Consider the following 23,357-nt stretch of genomic DNA (forward strand, 5'->3'; position numbering starts at 1 on the left):
AAAACTTGAGACTGAGCGGCTAAAGTCAAGGTCCAAAGCAAAAGAAGAGTGTGCTTAAGAACCCTGGACACCTCTAATTGGGGACTTTAGCAAAGCTGAGTCATAATCTGAAAAGGTTCACCCAATTATGTGTCTGTGGCATTTATGTATCCGGTGGTAATACTGGAAAACAAAGTGCTTAGGGCCACGGCCAAGACTCATAAAGTAGCTGTGTTCAAGAATCAACATACTGAACTAGGAGAATCAATAACACTAACTGAACTCTGAGTTCCTATAGATGCCAATCATTCTGAACCTCAATGGATAAAGTGAGATGCCAAAACTATTCAAGAGGCAAAAAGCTACAAGTCCCGCTCATCTGATTGGAGCTATGTTTCATTGATAGTTTGGAATTTATAGTATATTCTCTTCTCTTTATCCTATTTGATTTTCAGTTGCTTGGGGACAAGCAACAATTTAAGTTTGGTGTTGTGATGAGCGGATAATTTATACACTTTTTGGCATTATTTTTAGTATGTTTTTAGTAGGATTTAATTAGTTTTCATTATATTTTTATTAGTTTTTAATTAAAATTCACATTTCTGGACTTTACTATGAGTTTGTGTGTTTTTCTGTGATTTCAGGTATTTTCTGATTGAAATTGAGGGACCTAAGCAAAAATCAGATTCAGAGGTTGAAGAAGGACTGCAGATGCTGTTGGATTCTGACCTCCCTGCACTCAAAGTTGATTTTCTGGAGATACAAAACTCCAAATGGCGCGCTTCCAATTGCATTGGAAAGTAGATATCCAGGGATTTCCAGCAATATATAATAGTCCATACTTTGCTCGAGTTTAGACGACACAAACTGGCGTTGAACGCCAGTTCTATGTTGCAGTCTGGCGTTCAGCGCCAGAAACAAGTTGCAAAGTGGAGTTCAATGCCAGAAACACGTTACAAACTGGCGTTCAATTCCAAGAATGACCTCTCCACGTGTAAACTTCAAGCTCAGCCCAAGCACACACCAAGTGGGCCCCGGAAGTAGATTTCTACATCATTTACTTATTTCTGTAAACCCTAGTAACTAGTTTAGTATAAATAGGACTTTTTACGATTGTATTTACATCTTCAGTTTCATCTTTAGACTTTTGTGAGGGCTGGCCATTCGGCCATGCCTGAACCTTTCACTTATGTATTTTTCAACGGTAGAGTTTCTACACACCATAGATTAAGGTGTGGAGCTTTGCTGTTCCTCAAAGATTAATTCAAAGTACTACTGTTTTTCTATTCAATTCAACTTATTCCGCTTCTAAGATATTCATTCGTACTTCAATATGATGGATGTGATGATCGTGACAGTCATCATCATTCGCAACTTATGAACGCGTCCCTGACAACCACTTCCGTTCTACCTTAGATTGAATGGATATCTCTTGGATATCTAATACAGGGGACCGAGTCCGAGTTATTAGTGTCTTCGTGGTATAAGTTAGAACCCATGGATGGCCATTCCTGAGATCCGGAAAGTCTAAACCATGTCTGTGGTATTCCGAGTAGGATCTGGGAAGGGATGGCTGTGACGAGCTTAAAACTCGCGAGTGCTGGGCATAGTGACAGACGCAAAAGGATCAATGGATCCTATTCCAGTATGATCGAGAACCGACAGATGAATAGCCATGCTGTGACAGAGCATCTTGGACCATTTTCACTGAGAGGACGGGAAGTAGCCATTGACAACGGTGATGCCCAACATACAGCTTGCCATGGAAAGGAGTAGGATTGATTGGATGAAGACAGCAGGAAAGAAGAGATCAGAGGAATGAAAGCATCTCTATACGCTTATCTGAAATTCTCACCAATGAATTACATAAGTACCACTATCCTATTTTATATTTTATTTAATTTTCATCCACTATAATTTCTTAATACAATTTAATCCGCCTGACTGAGATTTACAAGGTGACTATAGCTTGCTTCAAGCCGACAATCTCCGTGGGATCGACCCTTACTCACGTAAGGTTTATTACTTGGACGACCCAGTGCACTTGCTGGTTAGTTGTACGAAGTTGTGAAACAGATATAAGATCATGAACGTGCGTATTGAGTTTTTAGCGCCGTTACCAAGGAATGGAATGATCATGATTTCGCACACCAATGTGCACTACTGGGATCGGCGCAAAAAAGTGAAAGCTAGAAGCCGGCACATTTACATGGATGAGCCAGAACCTCATGGACGCGCACGCGTACTTTACGCTTGCGCGTGAATCATAAAACCCCAGGGACGCGCACACGTGCTGTACGCATACGCGTCGGTGCTGGTACGTGATTTTTAAGTGAAATCATGCTGGGCAAATTCACAGAGGCTGTGGGGCCCAATCTGAACTAACTCTGGTGCCAATAAACTTAAGAAGACCAAGGGATGAAGGGATTATCATCATTCATTCACACATTTTTAGATTTTTAGTTACTTTTGGAAGTTACATTTTGTAGAGAGAGAAACTCTAGCTTCTCTCTAGATTTTTGCCTCTCCATTTGGAATTCTCTTGGATCCATTGGTGAGATCTTTTGTCAATTTAATTCTACATTGCTTCAAGTTGTAGATCTAATTCTCTTGCTCTCAATCTAGTTCTTGTTACTCAAGTTACTTGTGGATCTTAGATTTGAAATTTTGTTACTTTGATTTTCATTAATGCTTGAGGAATTTTATGTTCATTGTTGCCAATTGTTTGATTGTTGTTAATCTCTTGTAGTGCATATCTTTGGTTTCAAGTCTATTCTCAATTTTACAATGTCTTTCATCCTTGCTCTCCAAGTGTTTGAGAAAATGCCAACTTTAGCTATGGAGTAGACTTTTCATTCTTGGTTTGGGGTTGAGATATTGGAGACACTTGAATTATCAATATCCTTTGTTGATTATCAATTAGAAATTGCTAATTGATTTGCATGTCACTAAAGCTAGACTTCTCTAGGGTTAGACTAGGACTTGTGAACTCAAATTGATTACTTTCACTTGACTTTCCTGCATGCTAGAGGTTAACTAAGTGAAGCAATAACTAATTGTGGTCACAATTGATAGAGATTGTGATGATAGGAAGTCCAATTTTCACTCCTAGCCAAGGCTTTTATATTGCTTGTTGGTTGTCATTCACACTATTAGCTTGCTCCTTTCTTGCCTTAAACTCCAAAACATCAATACAACTTCTAACCAATGACGTGCATCTTGGAGCACTCCTAGGGAGAACGACTCGGGAGTAGTACTCTCGGTTATTGATTTTGGATTGTGGTGACACAATTTCTTTGTTTGATGTAGAATTGCATGTCGGTTTAGACTATACTCACAATTGGATTTATTGATAAATTCTATACCGGCATAAAATCTCTCATCATGGTAAAGCTTCCCTGGATAACCTTCTGATTATATCTCAGAGCCATTCGATGCTTTAGGGCTTCCTCTCTAATCCGAGCTCTTTCTCGGACTTCCGGAAGTAGGTCGAGCTCTTCCCTTTGAGCTTGGGAGTTGGTATCTTCATTGTAGAAGATCATTCTGGGAGATCCTTCTTCTATTTCCACGGGGATCATTGCCTCCATTCCGTAAGTAAGTCGGAATGGTGATTCTCCAGTGATTGAATGTGGTGTTGTTCGGTATGCCCATAAGACTTGTGGGAGCTCTTCAGCCCAAGCTCCCTTGGCGTCCTGTAGTCTCCGTGTTAACCCGGTCAGTATGACTTTGTTGGCGGCTTCCGCCTATCCATTGGCTTGTGGGTGCTCTATAGAGGTGAACTGGTGTTTGATTTTCAAGTCAGCTACCAGATTTCTGAAGCCAATGTCAGTTAATTGAGTACCATTATTTATGGAGATGGAGCATGGGACCCTATACCTTGTGACAATATTTTTGTGTAAAAATTTCTGACTTCTTTGGGCGGTGGCATTAGCTAATGGCTCTGCTTTAATCCACTTTGTGAAGTAGTCTATGCCTACAATGAGAAACTTGACTTGTCCGGGCCCCTGGGAGAAGGGTCCAAGGAGGTCGAGCCCCCACTTTGGGAATGGCCAGGGTGAAGTAACGCAGATGAGCTCCTCAGGTGGAGCTATGTGGAAGTTGGCGTCCTTCTGGCATGGTGGGTATGTCTTGACAAACTCTGTCGCTTCCCTTTACAAGGTCAGCTAGTAGAAACAAGCTCGGAGTACCTTTTTGGCACGAGCTCTTGCCCCGAGGTGATTGCCGCACATGCCATTGTGGACTTCTTCGAGAACTTCCATTACAGCGGAGGTCGGGATGCATTTTTGGAGGGGCGTAGAGATTCCTCTCCTATATAGGACATCCTGTACCATGGTGTAGTACTGTGCTTCTCGTACTAGCCTTTTTGCCTCCTTTTTGTCTGTGGGAATTATTTCTAATTTGAGATAGCTGACTATAGGAGTCATCCACCCCTAGTCCTGGTCTGATATATTTAGGACCTTTTTCTCTTCCGTGGTTGATGAATTTCGTAGTGTTTCTTGAATGAGGCTTTTATTATTGCCACCTGGTTTGATGCTGGCTAGTTTCGACAGTGCATCAGCTCGGGTATTTTATTCCCGGGGTATGTGTCGGACCTCATATCCCCTAAATTGTTCGAGCCGTTCCTGGGTTTTTTCAAGGTATTTTTTCATGGTGGGATCCTGATGATTGGACTTTTGATGGTTTAGAATTCACAATAAGTTTTGTTGTAATATAATTTCTAAACTAACATCAATCCCTTCATGCAAAAATTTGTTTGTCACAAGTAACAAACCCCTAAATTTATAAACCGAAGTATTGAACCTCGGGTCGTTCTCTCTAGGAATTGCAATAAAGTGTCTTGTTATTGGTTATGAGTTATATTTGGGGTTTTTGATAAGAGGCATGAAAAGTAAATGGAAATGAAAATAAACTAACTACTAAAGAGGTCTTGGCAAGGTTTGGTGGTCAAGGATCTCTATCCTAATCACTAACCACAACATGAGAATTGGCAAGGACCAACCCCACTAAGTTAACTCCTAACTAATAGTAGAGGAAAGTTAAGTGAGCTATCTCAATCCAAGTCCATAATTCCTAGTTCTCCACCAAATCAATTAGTGAGATCAGAGTTAATGGCTCCCAATCGTCAATCACTTGGACATTAGTAACTCAAGAGTTCCTAAGTTACCTTCCCAAGCCAAGAGCACTAAAATCTACTCTAAAATTCAACCAAGCATTTCATCAAACACTTGGAAGGCACAAAAGAAAAGCATAGTAAATTGCAAGAATGAAAGGAATCTACAACTACAAAAGTAAGAGATTAACAATAGAAAGGAAAACAATAGAAAAGTAAACTCATAACTAAAAGAAGCATTTTAACAAACACATAGAAGGAACTAAAAGTAAACAACATGAATTGCAAGAATTAAAGAGAGATCTAACTAGAATAGCAAGAGATCAAAAATAGAAAAGTAAAATGGTGCACGAAATTGTGATCTCAGGCAACGGCGCCAAAAACTTGGTACGCACGTCTTAATAAATCATTTTTCATTTACAACTTCGATACAACTAACCAGCAAGTGCACTGGGTCGTCCAAGTAATAAAACCTTACATGAGTAAGGGTCGATCCCACGGAGATTGTTGGTATGAAGCAAGCTATGGTCACCTTGTAAATCTCAGTTAGGCGGATATCAAATGGTTATGGAGTTTTCGAAATTAATACTAATTAAGCAGAAAATAAAGATAGAAATACTTATGTATATCACTGGTGAGAATTTCAGATAAGCGTATAGAGATGCTTTCGTTCCTCTAAATCTCTGCTTTCCCGCTGTCTTCATCCAATCAATCCTACTCCTTTCCATGGCTGGCTTTATGTAAGGACATCACCATTGTCAATGGCTACTTTTAATCCTCTCTGGAAAATGGTCCGATGCGCTGTCACTGCATGGCTAATCATCTGGAGGCATCACCGTGGTCAATGGCTGCATCTTATCCTCTTGTGAAAATGGTCCAAATGCTCTGTCACAGTACGGCTAATCATCTGAGGTTCTCGATCATACTTGAATAGGATTCACCCTCCTTTTACGTCTGTCACTACGCCCAGCACTCGCGAGTTTGAAGTTCGTCACAGTCATTCAATCCCAGAATCCTACTCGGAATACCACAGACAAGGTTTAGACTTTTCGGATTCTCATGAATGCCGCCATCAATCTAGCCTATACCACAAAGATTCTGATTAAGAGATCCAAGAGATACTCATTCAATCTAAGGTAGAATGGAGGTGGTTGTCAGGCACACGTTCATAGGGAATGATGATGATTGTCACGTTCATCACATTCATGTTGAAGTGCGAATGAATATCTTAGAAGCGGAATAAGTTGAATTGAATAGAAAAACAGTAGTACTTTGCATTAATTCATGAGGAACAGCAGAGCTCCACACCTTAATCTATGGAGTGTAGAAACTCTACCGTTAAAAATACATAAGTGAAAGGTTCAGGCATGGCCGAATGGCTAGCCCCTCTGATCTAAGAACCAGACAACCCAAGATGATCAAAAGATCTAAAGATGTCAAATACAATAGTAAAAAGTCCTATTTATACTAAACTAGTTACTAGGGTTTACAAAAGTAAGTAATTGATGCATAAATCCACTTCCAGGGCCCATTTGGTGTGTGCTTGGGCTGAGCTTGAATGTTACACGTGCAGAGGCTCTTTCTGGAGTTGGACGCCAAGTTGTAACGTATTTCTGGCGTTCAACTCTGGTTTGTGACGTGTTTCTGGCGTTTAACTCCAGACAGCAGCGTAGGACTGGCGTTCAACGCCCTTTTACGTCGTCTAAAATCGGTCAAAGTATGGACTATTATACATTGCTGGAAAGCCCTGGATGTCTACTTTCCAACACAATTGAGCTCTGTAGCTCCAGAAAATCCACTTTGAGTGCAGAGAGGTCAGAATCCAACAGCATCAGCAGTCCTTCTTCTACCTCTGAATCTGATTATTGCTCAAGTCCCTTAATTTCAGCCAGAAAATACCTGAAATCACAGAAAAACACACAAACTCATAGTAAAGTCCAGAATGTGAATTTAACATAAAAACTAATGAAAACATACTAAAAATAATGCCAAAAAGTGTATAAATTATCCGCTCATCACAACACCAAACTTAAATTGTTGCTTGTCCCCAAGCAACTGAAAATCAAATAGGATAAAAAGAAGAGAATATACTATAAATTCCAAACTATCAATGAAACATAGCTCCAATCAGATGAGCGGGACTTGTAGCTTTTTGCCTCTTGAATAGTTTTGGCATCTCACTTTATCCATTGAGGTTCAGAATGATTGGCATCTATAGGAACTCAGAGTTCAGTTAGTGTTATTGATTCTCCTAGTTCAGTATGTTGATTCTTGAACACAGCTACTTTATGAGTCTTGGCCGTGGCCCTAAGCACTTTGTTTTCCAGTATTACCACCGGATACATAAATGCCACAGACACATAATTGGGTGAACCTTTTCAGATTGTGACTCAGCTTTGCTAAAGTCCCCAATTAGAGGTGTCCAGGGTTCTTAAGCACACTCTTCTTTTGCTTTGGACCTTGACTTTAGCCGCTCAGTCTCAAGTTTTCACTTGACACCTTCACGCCACAAGCACATGGTTAGGGACAGCTTGGTTTAGCCGCTTAGGCCAGGATTTTATTCCTTTAGGCCCTCCTATCGACTGATGCTCAAAGCCTTGTGATCCTTTTTATTACCCTTGCCTTTTGGTTTTAAGGGTTACTGGCTTTTTGCTCTTGCCTTTTGGTTTTAAGAGCTTTGGCTTTTTCTGCTTGCTTTTTCTCTCTTTTTTTTTTTCGCCATTTTTTTCTGCAATTTTTGTTTTTTTGCTGCTTTTTCTTGCTTCAAGAATCATTTTTATGATTTTTCAGATTATCAAATAACATGTCTCCTTGTCATCATTCTTTCAAGAGCCAACATATTTAACATTCTTAAACAACAACTTCAAAAGACATATGCACTGTTCAAGCATTCATTCAGAAAACAAGAAGCATTGTCACCACATCAATATAATTAAACTAAGTTCAAGGATAAATTCGAAACTCATGTACTTCTTGTTCTTTTGAATTAAAACAGTTTTCATTTAAGAGAGGTGATGGATTCATAGGACATTTATAACTTTAAGACAAAGTTACTAAATACTAATGATCATGTAATAAGACACAAACATGGATAATCACTTAGCATAAAGAAAACAAAAAACAGAGAATGTAAGAACAAGGATTGAGTCCACCTTAGTGATGGTAGCGTTTCCTTCTTGAGGAACCAATGATGTCCTTGAGCTCTTCTATGTCTCTTCCTTGTCTTTGTTGCTCCTCCCTCATTGCTTTTTGATCTTCTCTAATTTCGTGAAGGATGATGGAGTGCTCTTGATGTTCCACCCTTAGTTGTCCCATGTTGGAACTTAATTCTCCTAGGGAGGTGTTGATTTACTCCCAAAAATTTTGTGGAGGAAAGTGCATCCCTTTAGGTATCTCAGGGGTTTCTTGATGATGAGCTTCTTCATGTGCCTGTTGAGATCCATGAATGTGCTCTCTTGTTTGCTCCATCCTTTTCTTAGTGATGGGCTTGTGAGATGAATCTTTCCATCTCCCATGGCTCAGAGGTGGAAGCAATTGTCTTCCCTTTTCTCTTTCTTGAGGTTTCTCTAGCCTTAGGTGCCATTGATGGTTATGAAAAAACAAAAAAGCTATGCTTTTACCACACCAAACTTAGAATGTTGCTCACCCTCGAGCAAAAGAAGAAAGAATAGAAGAAGAAAGAAATGTTGAATTTTGAAGGTGGGTGGGTGTATGGATGTGAGTGGTAAATGGAAAACAGAAGGGATGACCATGAATGGAGAGAGGGATGGTGAGGTAGGTGGGGATCCTGTGAGGTCCACAGATCCTGAGGTGTCAAGGATTTACATCCCTGCACCAATTAGGCATGTAAAATGCCTTTGCATGCAATTCTGGCGTTTAAACGCTGAATTGATGCTTATTCTGGGCGTTCAGCGCCCAGATGCAGCATATTTCTGGCGTTGAACGCCAGCCAGATGCTTGTTTCTGGCGTTCAGCGCCAGCTCTTCTTCATTGCACATTTCTGGCGTCTGGACGCCAGGATGCTGCTTGTTTCTGGCATTCAACGCCAGAAACATGCTCTGTTCTGGCATTGAACGCCAGACAGATGCTCCTTACTAGCGTTTAAACGCCAGTGAGATCCTCCTCCAGGGTGTGATTTTTCTTCTGCTGTTTTTGATTCCGTTTTTAATTTTTATATTTATTTTGTGAATCCACATGATCATGAACCTAATAAAACATGAAATAACAATAGAAATAAATTAAAATTAGATAAATAAAAATTGGGTTGCCTCCCAACAAGCGCTTCTTTAATGTCAATAGCTTGACAGTGGGCTCTCATGGAGCCTCACAGATGTTCTGAGCATTGTTGAGACTCCCCAACACCAAACTTAGAGTTTGGATATGGGAGTTCAACACCAAACTTAGAGTTTGACTATGGGGGCTCTGGTTGACTCTGTTTTGAGAGAAGCTTACTGTGCCTCTTTCCCATGTTTACAGAAGGATGTCCTTGAGTTTTAAACTCAAGGGAGTCCTCATTCAATTGAAGGACTAATTCACCTCTGTCAACATTAATCACAGCTCTTGCTGTGGCTAGGAAGGGTCTTCCAAGGATGATAGATTCATCCTCATCCTTCCCAGTATCTAGAACTATGAAATCAGCAGGGATGTAAAGGCCTTCAACCTTTACTAACATGTCCTCTACTTGTCCATAAGCCTGTTTTCTTGAATTGTCTGCCATCTCTAATGAGATTTTAGCAGCTTGCACCCCATAGATTCCCATTTTTTCTATTACAGAGAGGGGCATGAGGTTTATCCCTGACCCAAGGTCACATAGAGCCTTCTCAAAGGTCATGGTGCCTATGGTACAAGGTATTAAGAACTTTCCAGGATCTTGTTTTTTCTGAGGCAATGTCAGTTGATCCAGATCACTCAGTTCATTAGTGAACAAGGGAGGTTCATCTTCCCAAGTCTCAACACCAAATAATTTGACATTCAGCTTCATGATTGCACCAAGGTACTTGGTAACTTGCTCTTCAGTAACATCCTCATTCTCTTCAGAAGAAGAATACTCATCAGAGCTCATGAATGGCATAAGGAGGTTTAATGGAATCTCTATGGTCTCTAGATGAGCCTTAGATTCCTTTGGTTCCTCAGAGGGAAACTCCTTACTGATCACTGGACGTCCCAGGAGGTCTTCCTCCTTAGGATTCACGTCCTCCCCTTCCTTTTTGGATTCGGCCATGATGGTTATATCAATGGCCTTGCACTCTCCTTTTGGATTTTCTTCTGTATTGCTTGGGAGAGGACTAGGAGGGGTTTCAGTGATCCTTTTACTCAGCTGGCCCACTTGTGCTTCCAAATTTCTAATGGAGGACCTTGTTTCATTCATGAAACTCACAGTGGCCTTAGATAGATCAGAAACTAAGTTTGCTAAATTAGAAGTATTTTGTTCAGAGTTCTTTGTCTGTTGCTAAGTGGATGATGGAAAAGGCTTGCTATTGCTAAACCTGTTTCTTCCACCATTATTAAAGCCTTGTTGAGGCTTTTGATCCTTCCATGAGAGATTTGGGTGATTTCTCCATGAGGGGTTATAGGTGTTTCCATATGGTTCACCCATGTAGTTCACCTCTGCCATTGTAGGGTTCTCAGGATCATAAGCTTCTTCTTCAAAAGCTACCTCTTGAGTACTGTTGGATGCAGCTTGCATTCCATTCAGACTCTGAGAAATCATATTGACTTGCTGAGTCAATATTTTGTTCTGAGCTAATATGGCATTCAGAGTATCAATTTCAAGAACTCCCTTCTTCTGAGGCGTCCCATTACTCACAGGATTCCTCTTAGAAGTGTACATGAACTAGTTATTAGTAACCATGTCAATAAGTTCTTGAGCTTCTGCAGGCGTTTTCTTTAGGTGAATGGATCCACCTGCAGAAGTATCCAATGACTTTTTAGCTAATTCAGATAGACCATCATAGAATATATCCAGGATGGTCCATTCTGAAAGCATGTCAGAAGGACACTTTTTGGTCAGTTCCTTGTATCTCTCCCAAGCTTCATAGAGGGATTCACCTTCTTTCTGTCTGAAGGTTTGAACATCCACTCTAAGCTTGCTCAGCTTTTGAGGAGGAAAGAACTTGGCTAAGAAAGCCTTGACCAGCTTATCCCAAGAGTTCAGGCTATCCTTAGGTTGAAAGTCCAACGATATTCTAGCTCTGTCTCTCACAGCAAAAGGGAAAAGCATGAGACTGTAGACTTCAAGATCTACTCCATTAGTCTTAACAGTATCACAGATCTGCAAAAATTCAGTTAAGAACTGAAAAGGATCTTTAGATGGAAGTCCATGGAACTTGCAGTTCTGTTGCATCAGAGAAACTAATTGAGGTTTCAACTCAAAATTGTTTGCTCCAATTGTGGGGATGGAGATGCTTCTTCCACGTAAATTGGAATTAGGTGCAGTAAAGTCACCAAGCATTCTCCTTGCATTATTATTATTTTCGGCTGCCATCTCCTCTTCCTGTTCGAAAATTTCTGAAAGGTGCTTGCTGGATTGTTGTAATTTAGTTTCTCTTAGTTTCCAATTCAGAGTCCTTTCAGATTCTGGATCTGCTTCAACAAGAATGTTCTTGTCCTTGCTCCTGCTCATATGAAAAAGAGGGAACAGAAAAATAATAATAATAGGGATCCTTTTTGCCCAAGTATAGAGGTTCCCTTATGTGAGTAGAAGAAAAGAAGAAGAGAAAATCTGAACTCAGAGAGAGAGAGGGGGTTCAGAATTTTTGGTGAGTGAGGAAGAGATGTTAGTAAATAAATAAATAAATAGAAGAAGATGAGAGGGGGAAGTGGATTTTCGAAAATAATTTTTGAAAAAGAGTTAGTAATTTTCGAAAATTAGAAGAAGAAATAAATTAAAATTGAATTTTGAAACAATTAGTTAATTAAAAAGAATTTTTGAAAAAGAGGGAGATATTTTCGAAAATTAGAGAGAGAGTTAGTTAGGTAGTTTTGTAAAAGATAAGAAACAAACAAAAAGTTAGTTAGTTAGTTGAAACAAATTTGAAAATCAAATTTGAAAAGATAAGAAGATAAGAAGTTAGAAAAGATATTTTAAAATCAAATTTTTGAAAAAGATATAATTTTGAAAAAGATAAGATAATAAGATATTTTTGAAAAGATATGATTGAAATTAGTTTTGAAAAAGATTTGATTTTTAAGATCACAATTAATGACTTGATTCACAAGAAATCACAAGATATGATTCTAGAACTTAAAGTTTGAATCTTTCTTAGCAAGCAAGTAACAAACTTGAAATTTTTGAATCAAAACATTAATTGATGATGTTATTTTCGAAAATAAATAAGAAAAATGAAAAAGATTTGATTTTTGAAAAAGATTTTGAAAAAGATAAGATTTTTAAATTGAAAATTTGATTTGACTCATGAAAACAACTAAAATTTAAAATTTTTTTGAAAAAGTCAAATCTAATTTCGAAATTTTAAGAGAGAAAAAGGGGAAGATATTTTTTTGATTTTTAAATTTTTAAGATGAGAGAGAAAAACATGAAAAAGACTCAATGCATGAGAATTTTAGATCAAAACAATGAATGCATGCAAAAATGCTATGAATGTCAAGATGAATACCAAGAACACCTTGAATGTCAAGATGAACACCAAGAATATATTTTTGAAAATTTTTATATGCAAAGAAAATATGCAAGACACCAAACTTAGAAATCTTTCATGTTCAGACACTATGGATGCAAGAATGCATATGAAAAACCAGAAAAGACACAAAACAAGAAAACATCAAGATCAAACAAGAAGACTTACCAAGAACAACTTGAAGATCATGAAGAACACCATGAATGCATGAATTTTTCGAAAAATGCAAGATGAACATGCAATTGACACCAAACTTAAAATTTGACTCAAGACTCAAACAAGAAACACAAAATAATTTAATTTTTTTATTTTTATGATTTTATGATTTTTTTTGGATTTTTCAAAAATTATTTGAGAAATAAAAATAAGGATTCCAAAATTTTTAATATGAATTCCAGGAATCTTTGTATTCTTAGTCTAAAGCTCCAATCTGAGGGTTAGGCATGGCTTAATAGCCAGCCAAGCTTTAGCATGTAACATCAGAATATACTGCTCATTACTTATCAAATTAACTTGCCTCTATGCTGATGGTTGGAAGCCCCTGTCCAAAAGGATTAGACATGGCTTTACAGCCAGTCAGGCTTCAACATGCTTCATGAAACACTAGAATTCATTCTTAAAAATTCTGAAGAACATAATAAAATTTTTTTGAAAAGAATTTTTTTTTTTGAAAAATTTTTGAAAACTTTTTTGAAAACAAAATAGGAAGAAAATTACCCAATCTGAGCAACAGGATGAACCGTTAGTTGTCCAAACTCGAACAATCCCCGGCAACGGCGCCAAAAACTTGGTGCACGAAATTGTGATCTCAGGCAACGGCGCCAAAAATTTGGTACGCACGTCTTAATAAATCGTTTTTCATTCACAACTTCGATACAACTAACCAGCAAGTGCACTGGGTCGTCCAAGTAATAAAACCTTACGTGAGTAAGGGTCGATCCCACGGAGATTGTTGGTATGAAGCAAGCTATGATCACCTTGTAAATCTCAGTTAGGCGGATATCAAATGGTTATGGAGTTTTCAAAATTAATACTAATTAAGCAGAAAATAAAGATAGAAATACTTATGTATATCACTGGTGAGAATTTCAGATAAGCGTATAGAGATGCTTTCGTTCCTCTGAATCTCTGCTTTCCCGCTGTCTTCATCCAATCAATCCTACTCCTTTCCATGGCTGGCTTTATGTAAGGACATCACCATTGTCAATGGCTACTTTTAATCCTCTCTGGAAAATGGTCCGATGCGCTATCACTGCATGGCTAATCGTCTAGAGGCATCACCGTGGTCAATGGCTGCATCTTATCCTCTTGTGAAAATGGTCCAAATGCTCTGTCACAGCACGGCTAATCATCTGAGGTTCTCGATCATACTGGAATAGGATTCACCCTCCTTTTGCGTCTGTCACTACGCCCAGCACTCGCGAGTTTGAAGTTCGTCACAGTCATTCAATCCCAGAATCCTACTCGGAATACCACAGACAAGGTTTAGACTTTTCGGATTCTCATGAATGCCGCCATCAATCTAGCTTATACCACGAAGATTCTGATTAAGAGATCCAAGAGATACTCATTCAATCTAAGGTAGAACGGAGGTGGTTGTCAGGCACACATTCATAGGGAATGATGATTATTGTCACGTTCATCACATTCATGTTGAAGTGCGAATGAATATCTTAGAAGCGGAATAAGTTGAATTGAATAGAAAAACAGTAGTACTTTGCATTAATTCATGAGGAACAGCAGAGCTCCACACCTTAATCTATGGAGTGTAGAAACTCTACCGTTAAAAATACATAAGTGAAAGGTTCAGGCATGGCCGAATGGCCAGCCCCTCTGATTTAAGAACCAGACATCCCAAGATGATCAAAAGATCTAAAGATGTCAAATACAATAGTAAAAAGTCCTATTTATACTAAACTAGTTACTAGGGGTTACAGAAGTAAGTAATTGATGCATAAATCTACTTCCGGGGCCCACTTGGTGTGTGCTTGGGCTGAGCTTGAATGTTACACGTGCAGAGGCTCTTTCTGGAGTAGAACGCCAGGTTGTAACGTATTTCTGGCGTTCAACTCTGGTTTGTGACGTGTTTCTGGCGTTTAACTCTAGACAGCAGCATAGGACTGGCGTTCAACGCCCTTTTACGTCATCTAAAATCGGTCAAAGTATGGACTATTATACATTGCTGGAAAGCCCTGGATGTCTACTTTCCAACGCAATTGGAAGCGCGCCATTTTGAGTTCTGTAGCTCCAGAAAAATCACTTTGAGTGCAGGGAGGTCAGAATCCAACAGCATCAGCAGTCCTTCTTCTACCTCTGAATCTGATTTTTGCTCAAGTCCCTCAATTTCAGCCAGAAAATACCTGAAATCACAGAAAAACACACAAACTCATAGTAAAGTCCAGAATGTGAATTTAACATAAAAACTAATGAAAACATCCCTAAAAGTAACTAGATTCTACTAAAAACATAATAAAAACAATGCCAAAAAGTGTATAAATTATCCGCTCATCAGAAAACAATTATGAAACAATAAAGAACTTACCAATTGCATTGAAGAAGAAATGTAGATCTATAAAAGAAGGTTCATAAACTAAAACTAACAATACAAAGGAATAACAAGAGAAGAAGAATTCTACAACTAAAAGAGAACAATTAAAGAAAGGAAAGGAAAATTAGAAGAGAGAAGAAGAACTAGATCTAGATCTAAAATCTAATCCTAATTCTAGAGAGAAGTGAGAGTTTTTCTCTCTAGAAACTAACTCTAACTACTCCTCCAAAAAACTAAACTAAACTAAACTAATGTGTGTAAGTATGTTAATTCCCCTTCAATCCTTGGCTTAAATAGCATCAGAAATGAGTTGGATTGGGCCCACAAGGCTTTAGAATTCACTGGCCACGTATTGCTTTAAGTGGATCATATGGCAGCAATGACGCGTGCGCGTACAGTGCGCGTACACATCACCATACGTATAGCAACTATAGCAAATCTTATATCGTTTTGAAGCCCCGGATGTTAGCTTTCCAACACAACTAGAACTGCATCATTTGGACCTCTGTAGCTCAAGTTATGGCTGATTAAGTGCGAATAGGTCGGCTTGACAGCTTTTGCGATTCCTTCATTTCTTCATGAGTTCTCCATTTATACATGTTTTTTTTCTTCATTCCCTTGATCCAATCTTTGCCTCCTAATTCTGAAATCACTTAACAAACATATCAAGGCATCTAATGGAATCAAGGTGAATTGAATTTAGCTATTTTAAGACATAAAAGCATGTTTTCACTCTTAAGTACAATTAAAGGAGAAGTTATAAAACCATGCTATTTCATTGAATAAATGTGAGGAAAGATTATCAAAATGCTCTAAATTCATCACAAGATAAACCCTACAAATGGGGTTTATCAACCTCCCCACACTTAAACCAAGCATGTCCTCATGCTTAAACCAAGAGAAAGCAAAGGGTATCAACATTTATTCAATGTGAACTAATCTAAATGCAACCTAAACCATATACATCTATCTATATGAATGCAACTAAATGTAAAATGATTCTACCTACTTGGTTAAAAATAAATCAATCTCCAAGACACACATGCACGAGTAGGGCTAAGGTCCCATGACGACTCATGAATCCTACCGATTTAAATATCAAAATGAAGTTCAAGTAGACTTGCAAGAAGAATGCTCATGAAAGCCAAGAATCAAGGAATTGAGCATTGAACCCTCACCAGAAGTGTTTGCACTTTAGTCGCTCAAGTGTGTAGGGTCGATTCTCTCAAATCTAACCTAATCATGCTTTCTAAGATTTGTTTTTCTTCTAACAATCAACATATATTTCATGCATGCATACAAGTATCATGAGGTCTTTTCTTTAGATTGTAATGGGGCTAGGGTCAAGGTAAGGATGCATATTTGGTCAAGTGAGCTTGAAATTTGAATCTTTGATAAGCTTAAACTTCCCACCTAACCTATGACATCCTATACAATTTCAAAGCTAACCTAACTACCCATTTTTCTCACTTTTTCACATACTCATGTATTCTTTTTCATTTCACAACACTTATGCATTGGCCCTTATTGAACTTTGCTTTGGGGCATTTTGTCCGCTTTTATTTCTTTCTTTTTCTTGTTTCTTTCTTCTTCTTTTTTCTTTTCTTCTCCATATTGTTTTTTTTCTTTTCCTTTTTCTTTTTCTCATTTTTTTTCTATATACAAGATCATCAATGCATAAGGTTTTACATTCATTACACTTGAGCATGTACCCAATTCCCAATATTTGCAACAAAAATACAAAACTACCCTTTTATTCACCCAATGTTCCAAGATTTCTCACACTTAAATGACACACACACACACTAGCCTAAGCTAATCAAAGATCCAAATTAAGGACTTTTATTGTTTTCTGCTTTAAGGCTTGTAATGTGCTAAAATTATGAACAAAGTGGGTTAAGCATAGGCTCAAATTGGCAAACAATGGAAGATAAAAGGTAAGGCCATTTGGGTAAGTGAGCTAAATGAAATGATGGCCTCAATCATATAAATGCATGAATACACAAAATGATGGACATAAAGAATCAAACAAATCAAAGATCACAATCATAGAAAGAGAACAATTGCACACAAGAAGGAAAAATAAGTAGTTATAAGATGTAACCACACCATTAGGCTCAAATCTCACAAGCTTGTGTTCTTAGCTCAAAAACCATGTTCCAAAATAAATTCTTTCAAGCAAGTTCAATAAAAAGTTTTCAAATTGGTAGGTTGCCCTAAAAATAATTTCTTGGAAAAGAAATCATCACCCTAACCAAGTAGTCCTAATAGGAAAGAAGTGGTAAAAATATATACAAATTCTAACTAACATGCAACCTATCATGTAATGCAATAACTATCTAACGAAGAAAATAAAAAAATTGGTGTTGAAAAGGAAATTCATACCCATGGAGATCGGTCGAACGACCTCCCCACACTTGAAGATTGCACCGTCCTTGGTGCATGCAAAGAGGAGCTTGGTGGATGGGTTGCTACAATTGATGAGCTTCTTCGAAAGGTTGTGCGGATGACTTGTTCGTTGCCCCATCGTGAAGCTTTTCCTTTTCCTCCTTTCTTGGTGGCCAACCTAAAGGGAGAGAAAAAGAAAGAAAATTAAGCCGATAACAATCAAAGCAAAGAGAACATAGGCGGGGGCTAATGCCAAATAAGGGTGAGGTTCTCACTACATGGTAGCTACAATATATGAGTGAGAAAATAATATAGGCAAAGGGCATAAGAACTAACACTTGATGCAAGAGTAAAATCAAAGCATGAAGAACATATTGAGCATCAAGTTCAAATAAGAAAGAGTGGGTCATGAAAAACAATATTAGGTCATATCAATGCACAAAGACATAAGAGTAATACAAGATTAAGCATTGATTTAAAAGTTTCATCACCCAACAATATCAAACAAGTCAAGAGGCACCAAAATAAAGCAAAAAATTCTCAACGATTGAATAGGAAAATTCAACACCATTATTAACATAAGAAACCTAAAAAAAAAAGAAAATTACAACAAGCTATGAAATCAAAATTAAAATGTAATGAATGAAAGTAAGCAAATGCAATAAAAGAAAATGGAAGAAAAGAAAAAAAAATTAGTATTTATTTAGTTATTTATTTATTTATTTATTATTTTTTCAAGAGAGGAAGAAGAAAGGTAGAAAGAAAGAAGAAGAAAAGAAGAAACAAGAAGAAAGGAGAAAGGAGAAAGGAGAAAAACAAGGTGCAAATCCACGCGTACGCGCGCCTGGCACGCACACGTCGATGGCTTTTTTTTTTTTCTCTCGAGAGTGATGCGTACGCGTCATGTACGCGTACGCGCAAGTGGTTTTGTGCCAAACGTACAATGCGTGCGCAGCGTTCGCACAACTCTCGGGCTTTTGGCTTGGGGGTGGAATTTCTCAATCCACGCGTATGCGTACATGGCGCGTGCGCGTGGGTAGGCGAAAATGCTTGATGCACGCGTATGCGCACAGTGTGCGTATGCACGGATGGTGCTCTGTTTTTTTTTTTCAAAATTTTTCTATGTTTTTGCACCAATCCAAGCATTCCAAACCTCCAAACAACTACCAAAACACCGTAAAATCTTATTTAACATACTAAACTACGAAACAAACTCAACAAATCAATCAAAACATGAAATTAAATTATTTTAACCAATATGTGCAAAAAGAAAAAAGAGAAAGATTTTACCATGGTGGGGTGTCTCCCACCTAGCACTTTTGTTTATTATCCTTAAGTTGGATGTAACACCCTAACTACCAAAGCTCACGCTTCCGGCTGCGCAACTCTGATAGCTCGGGCATTACGACGACACTTATACTATTTAATACTAAAATATGAGCCTGTTTAAAACTTTAAACCGTGATACCGCTCCCAAAAATACTTTCGTTCGATAACGTACATCTATAAATACCATACAACTTACAATAACTCATAAAGAGTACATACATATATACACTTATATACATAGATAATATTATAAGCATTATCCAATACAATTCCTATCCCTCTTACAGAATATATCAAGATAAAGGCGAGGGTACAATAAACCATAACTAAAACAATACAGAGCATCACAACAACAATTAAATAAGCTCTTCGTAACTTCTGCGCCCATATCCTGAAAGGGGAAAAATGTAGGGGGTGAGAACATCATCCTCGAAAGGGTTCTCAGTAGAGGGTTTTTGGGAATTACTGTAATAGGATACGTGAAGATAAACCGTGCCAGTGATTAATAACCTTCTTATGCCTCTTTTCAAAAACACAATTTTCAATAAACGTAAAGTCAAAAATCTTTACTGAAAGAGGAACCATTCAATTCTCAAAACTCAAAAGCCCTTTCAAAAAGGTTTATTTATACTGAACCAAAATAGCCTTTCATATCCTTCCAAACCGAAAACACGAACAAAACCAACCATCGGTCTACCTCATTTCAACCACGGCCCTAGGCCCAAACAATCCAACCATCAACCAATCACCACAATTCAACAGAGTCCCAGTAGCAAACACAAATAGGAAGTTCAAGCACAAACAAACAGTTATTACAAGTAGAACAGTTAGCAATTAATCACATAGGCAAACCAAGTATAATATGCACACCCAACCAATGTCACACAAATGCATATGATGCATGCCTGTCCCTAGTGGCTGATGATATCATCTGTCGGTTATAGAGCCAACCCGACAAGTCCTGGTAGCTAACCATTGGACTGTCCCTCTGTCGTGCATCCCCAACTCGAGTTATACTCATCATAAACTTGATCATAATCATGATCCATATCCATCACCCTCACTGGTGAATATTTATCCATCACCATCACTGGTGAATATTGATGCCAAGGCATCATAGGCTAGTTTCACTGGCATTTTTCTGTTAGTTTTAGTTATTTTATGCATTTTCTTGAGCTTAAAGTAACCAAAAATGGTTAAATGAAGAACAAAGTAATGAACCATCCAAACAATATGATTTTGATGCAAATTCCATGAGTTTTAGTTATATTACTTAAATGCTATGAATGAAAGATTTCTCATGAAATTTTGCAAGACTTTGATGCAATTGTTTGGATGATTTCAGGGAAGAAGAGGCTAAGCAAGGAAGCAACAAATCAATAAAGGAAGCTTGAATATCACATGTGGAGTTTAAGTTCCAGTTTAAGCCTAAACTGGAGCTTAAACGCCAAAATCATGAAGGATAAGAAATGCTGGAATTGAAGTTTAACCTCCAGTTTGACCTCAAACTGGAGGTTAAACGCCAGAATGAAAAGCCTCACTTAAGGAGCATTCCACGTTTAACCTCCAGTTTGACCTCAAACTGGAGGTTAAACGCCAGAATGAGTATGCCACCCAGGGAGGAGTTCCACGTTTAACCTCCAGTTTGACCTCAAACTGGAGGTTAAACGCCAGAACCAGGAAGAGTACCAGGGGCCATTCCACGTTTAAGCTCCAGTTTGACTCAAACTGGAGCTTAAACGTGTTCGATAGTTTTTTCACTCCAGGGTTGCTCTCTCCATCTCCACGTTTAACCTCCAGTTTGACCCCAAACTGGAGGTTAAACGTGTTCGACACCTCCAGGGCCACCATTCCAAGCTTCCACGTTTAACCTCCAGTTTGACCTCAAACTGGAGGTTAAACGTGTTCGACCTCCAGTATGCCTCCACCCTTTTCCACGTTTAACCTCCAGTTTGACCTCAAACTGGAGGTTAAACGTGTTCGACCTCCAGGGCTGCCCTTCCTATCTCCACGTTTAAGCTTCAGTTTAACCTTAAACTGAAGCTTAAACGTGTTCGACTACATGACTCTCCAGGGCTACCTTCTTCCATTTCCACGTTTAAGCTTCAGTTTAACCTTAACTGAAGCTTAAACGTGCTTCTACAAATGGCATCACTGGAAGTGTCTGGCGTTTAAGTTGCAGTTTAAGCTTAAACTCAACTTAAACGCCACTCTTGAAAAAAGGTTTCTGGGCCAAAAATATTGTGATTTAAGTTAGTCTTTGAGCACAATTATTAACTTAAACTTACTTTGGTATGAAACCCAATTGAATATCATGGTTTATGGGATTGGGCCTGAGGGATTGATGAGTTTGAAATCTCATTTATTGAGTCATGTGCCATTATTTGATTATCACTAAGTTGGCTCAATAAATGTTACAGGATTTGGATCAACAATCTCATCAAGATTATGGATCATAAACCCAAGACAAAAGGAAAGCAAGGAGAGGCCTCAAAGCCCAAGAAGCACAACTGAAGCTCAATATAGAAAGTGTATAAATAGGATAGAAGTTAAGTTAGAAAGAGGACTTTTACTTTCACTTTTAGCTAGTTTCTTTTTTTTTGAAATTGAATTCAGAGCTATGATTCACTAAACCCCCTTTCATTGGGTTAGGGAGCTCTATTGTAATTCAATGAATCAATAATAGTTTATCTTCTTCTTCAATCTTTTCTCTTGAATTTTGTTAGAAAGCTTCTCGATCTAATTCCATTGAGTAGTTGTCTTGGGAAAGAGACTACTCATACTTGGAATCCTTCGGAGCCTTGGGAAAGGAATGGAGGATTCATGTTAGAGAAGCTTTCTCACAGTGGATTGGATTGGGGTTTGGATGGATATTGTGACATGTAATCCTACCAAATTGTGGTTCATGAAATTGTGTGGTATAATCAGTGATCAAGCATCATCTCTTCTTATGAACATTTAAACCAAGGGATTGGGAATTTGTTTGTTTTTAGAGAGCATTGGTGAGCCAAGGAATTGAGATCCAATCATATAAGATTGCCAAGCAAAATTCAATGAATGCATTGGTTGAGGAAGAGATTTACATGTTTTGATTCGGAGATTTCAATATCTCTTAAACCCAATGAATTCCCCATTTCTGATTTCCACTTTCTCTTTACATTCTGCAATTCAATTCTTGCAATCATCCCCATTCCCTTTTAATTTCAGCAATTTACATTCTGCTCTTTAATTCATGCAATTTAAGATTCAGCCATTTAATTTTCTTGTCATTTACTTTTCCCGCCAATTTTACATTCCGCAATTCTCATCTCAAATCTTGATTCCGCTCAACTAGAACACACTTCTAATCCGAATTGCTCACTCAACCAATCCTTGTGGGATTCGACCTCACTCTATTGTGAGTTTTTACTTGACGACGATAACCGGTGCACTTGCCGGAAGGAATTTTGCCGATCGTGCAATTTCCTAAATCGTAGCATAACACGTTTATGCGCATCAAGTTTATGGCGCCGTTGCCGGGGATTGGTTTTCGATTGACAATTCTCAAATTGGAAGCTAACTAGATTGAGCAATTTTCTCTTGCTTTGTTAATTCTGTTCTAAATACTTGTTGAATTTTAATTTCTGCACTTGGTTACATGCTTTCCTTCTTTATGCCTTTAAATTCATGCAACTAACTCACTGACTCACTAACTGTTTGAATTAATTCCTCAATTGAGCTGACCATACTCTTCCATTAACCAAGAGTATTTTACCTGTTTGTGTTTGAGCTGTGTTCTTGTATGACAGGTAGGAGAGGAGAGACATCAACTCCTCCATATACCGAACCGGAAAGGACCCTTCATAGACTTAGAAGGGAAGCAAGAGGGAAGAGAGTAGTGGGAGAAGAGGAATCTGAAGGAGAATCTGAGGACAATTTTGAGGAAGCTCTAGATCTCAACATGGATAGAGAAGTTCACAACCATGAGAGAGCTGATGGAAACAATGCCATTCCTGAGAGGAGGGTTCTTAGTTCATACATAAACCCAACCTCTGGGAATTGTGGTAGTAGCATCCAGAAACCACCCATTCAGGCCAACAATTTTGAGCTCAAGCCACAGCTAATATCATTGGTGGAAAATCATTGTTCCTTTGGAGGAAGTGCTAATGAAGACCCAAACCAACATCTCACAAAATTCCTGAGAATTTGTGACACTGTGAAGTCCAATGGAGTCCAGGAAGATGCCTATAAACTGCTCTTGTTCCCATTTTCACTTAGGGACAAGGCAGCTAAGTGGCTGGAATCATTCCCAAGGGGGAGTCTAACCACATGGGATGAGGTGGAAGGCAAGTTTCTGGCACGTTTTTACCCTCCACAAAAGGTCAAT

The 23,357-nt window shown here is 38.3% G+C and overlaps 1 non-coding gene across 1 annotated transcript; it reads left to right on the forward strand.

Moving 5' to 3' along the window:
- The first annotated feature begins 11,069 nt into the window (after nucleotides 1-11,069).
- LOC148576522 (small nucleolar RNA R71) lies at nucleotides 11,070-11,177 on the forward strand. The gene has a single exon (XR_015904426.1). It is a non-coding gene; the product is annotated as a small nucleolar RNA R71 (small nucleolar RNA).
- The last annotated feature ends 12,180 nt before the right edge of the window (nucleotides 11,178-23,357 follow it).

The sequence above is a fragment of the Arachis ipaensis genome, chromosome B1, assembly GCF_059453495.1.
Source record: "Arachis ipaensis isolate K30076 ecotype BB chromosome B1, ASM5945349v1, whole genome shotgun sequence".
NCBI lineage: Eukaryota > Viridiplantae > Streptophyta > Magnoliopsida > Fabales > Fabaceae > Arachis > Arachis ipaensis.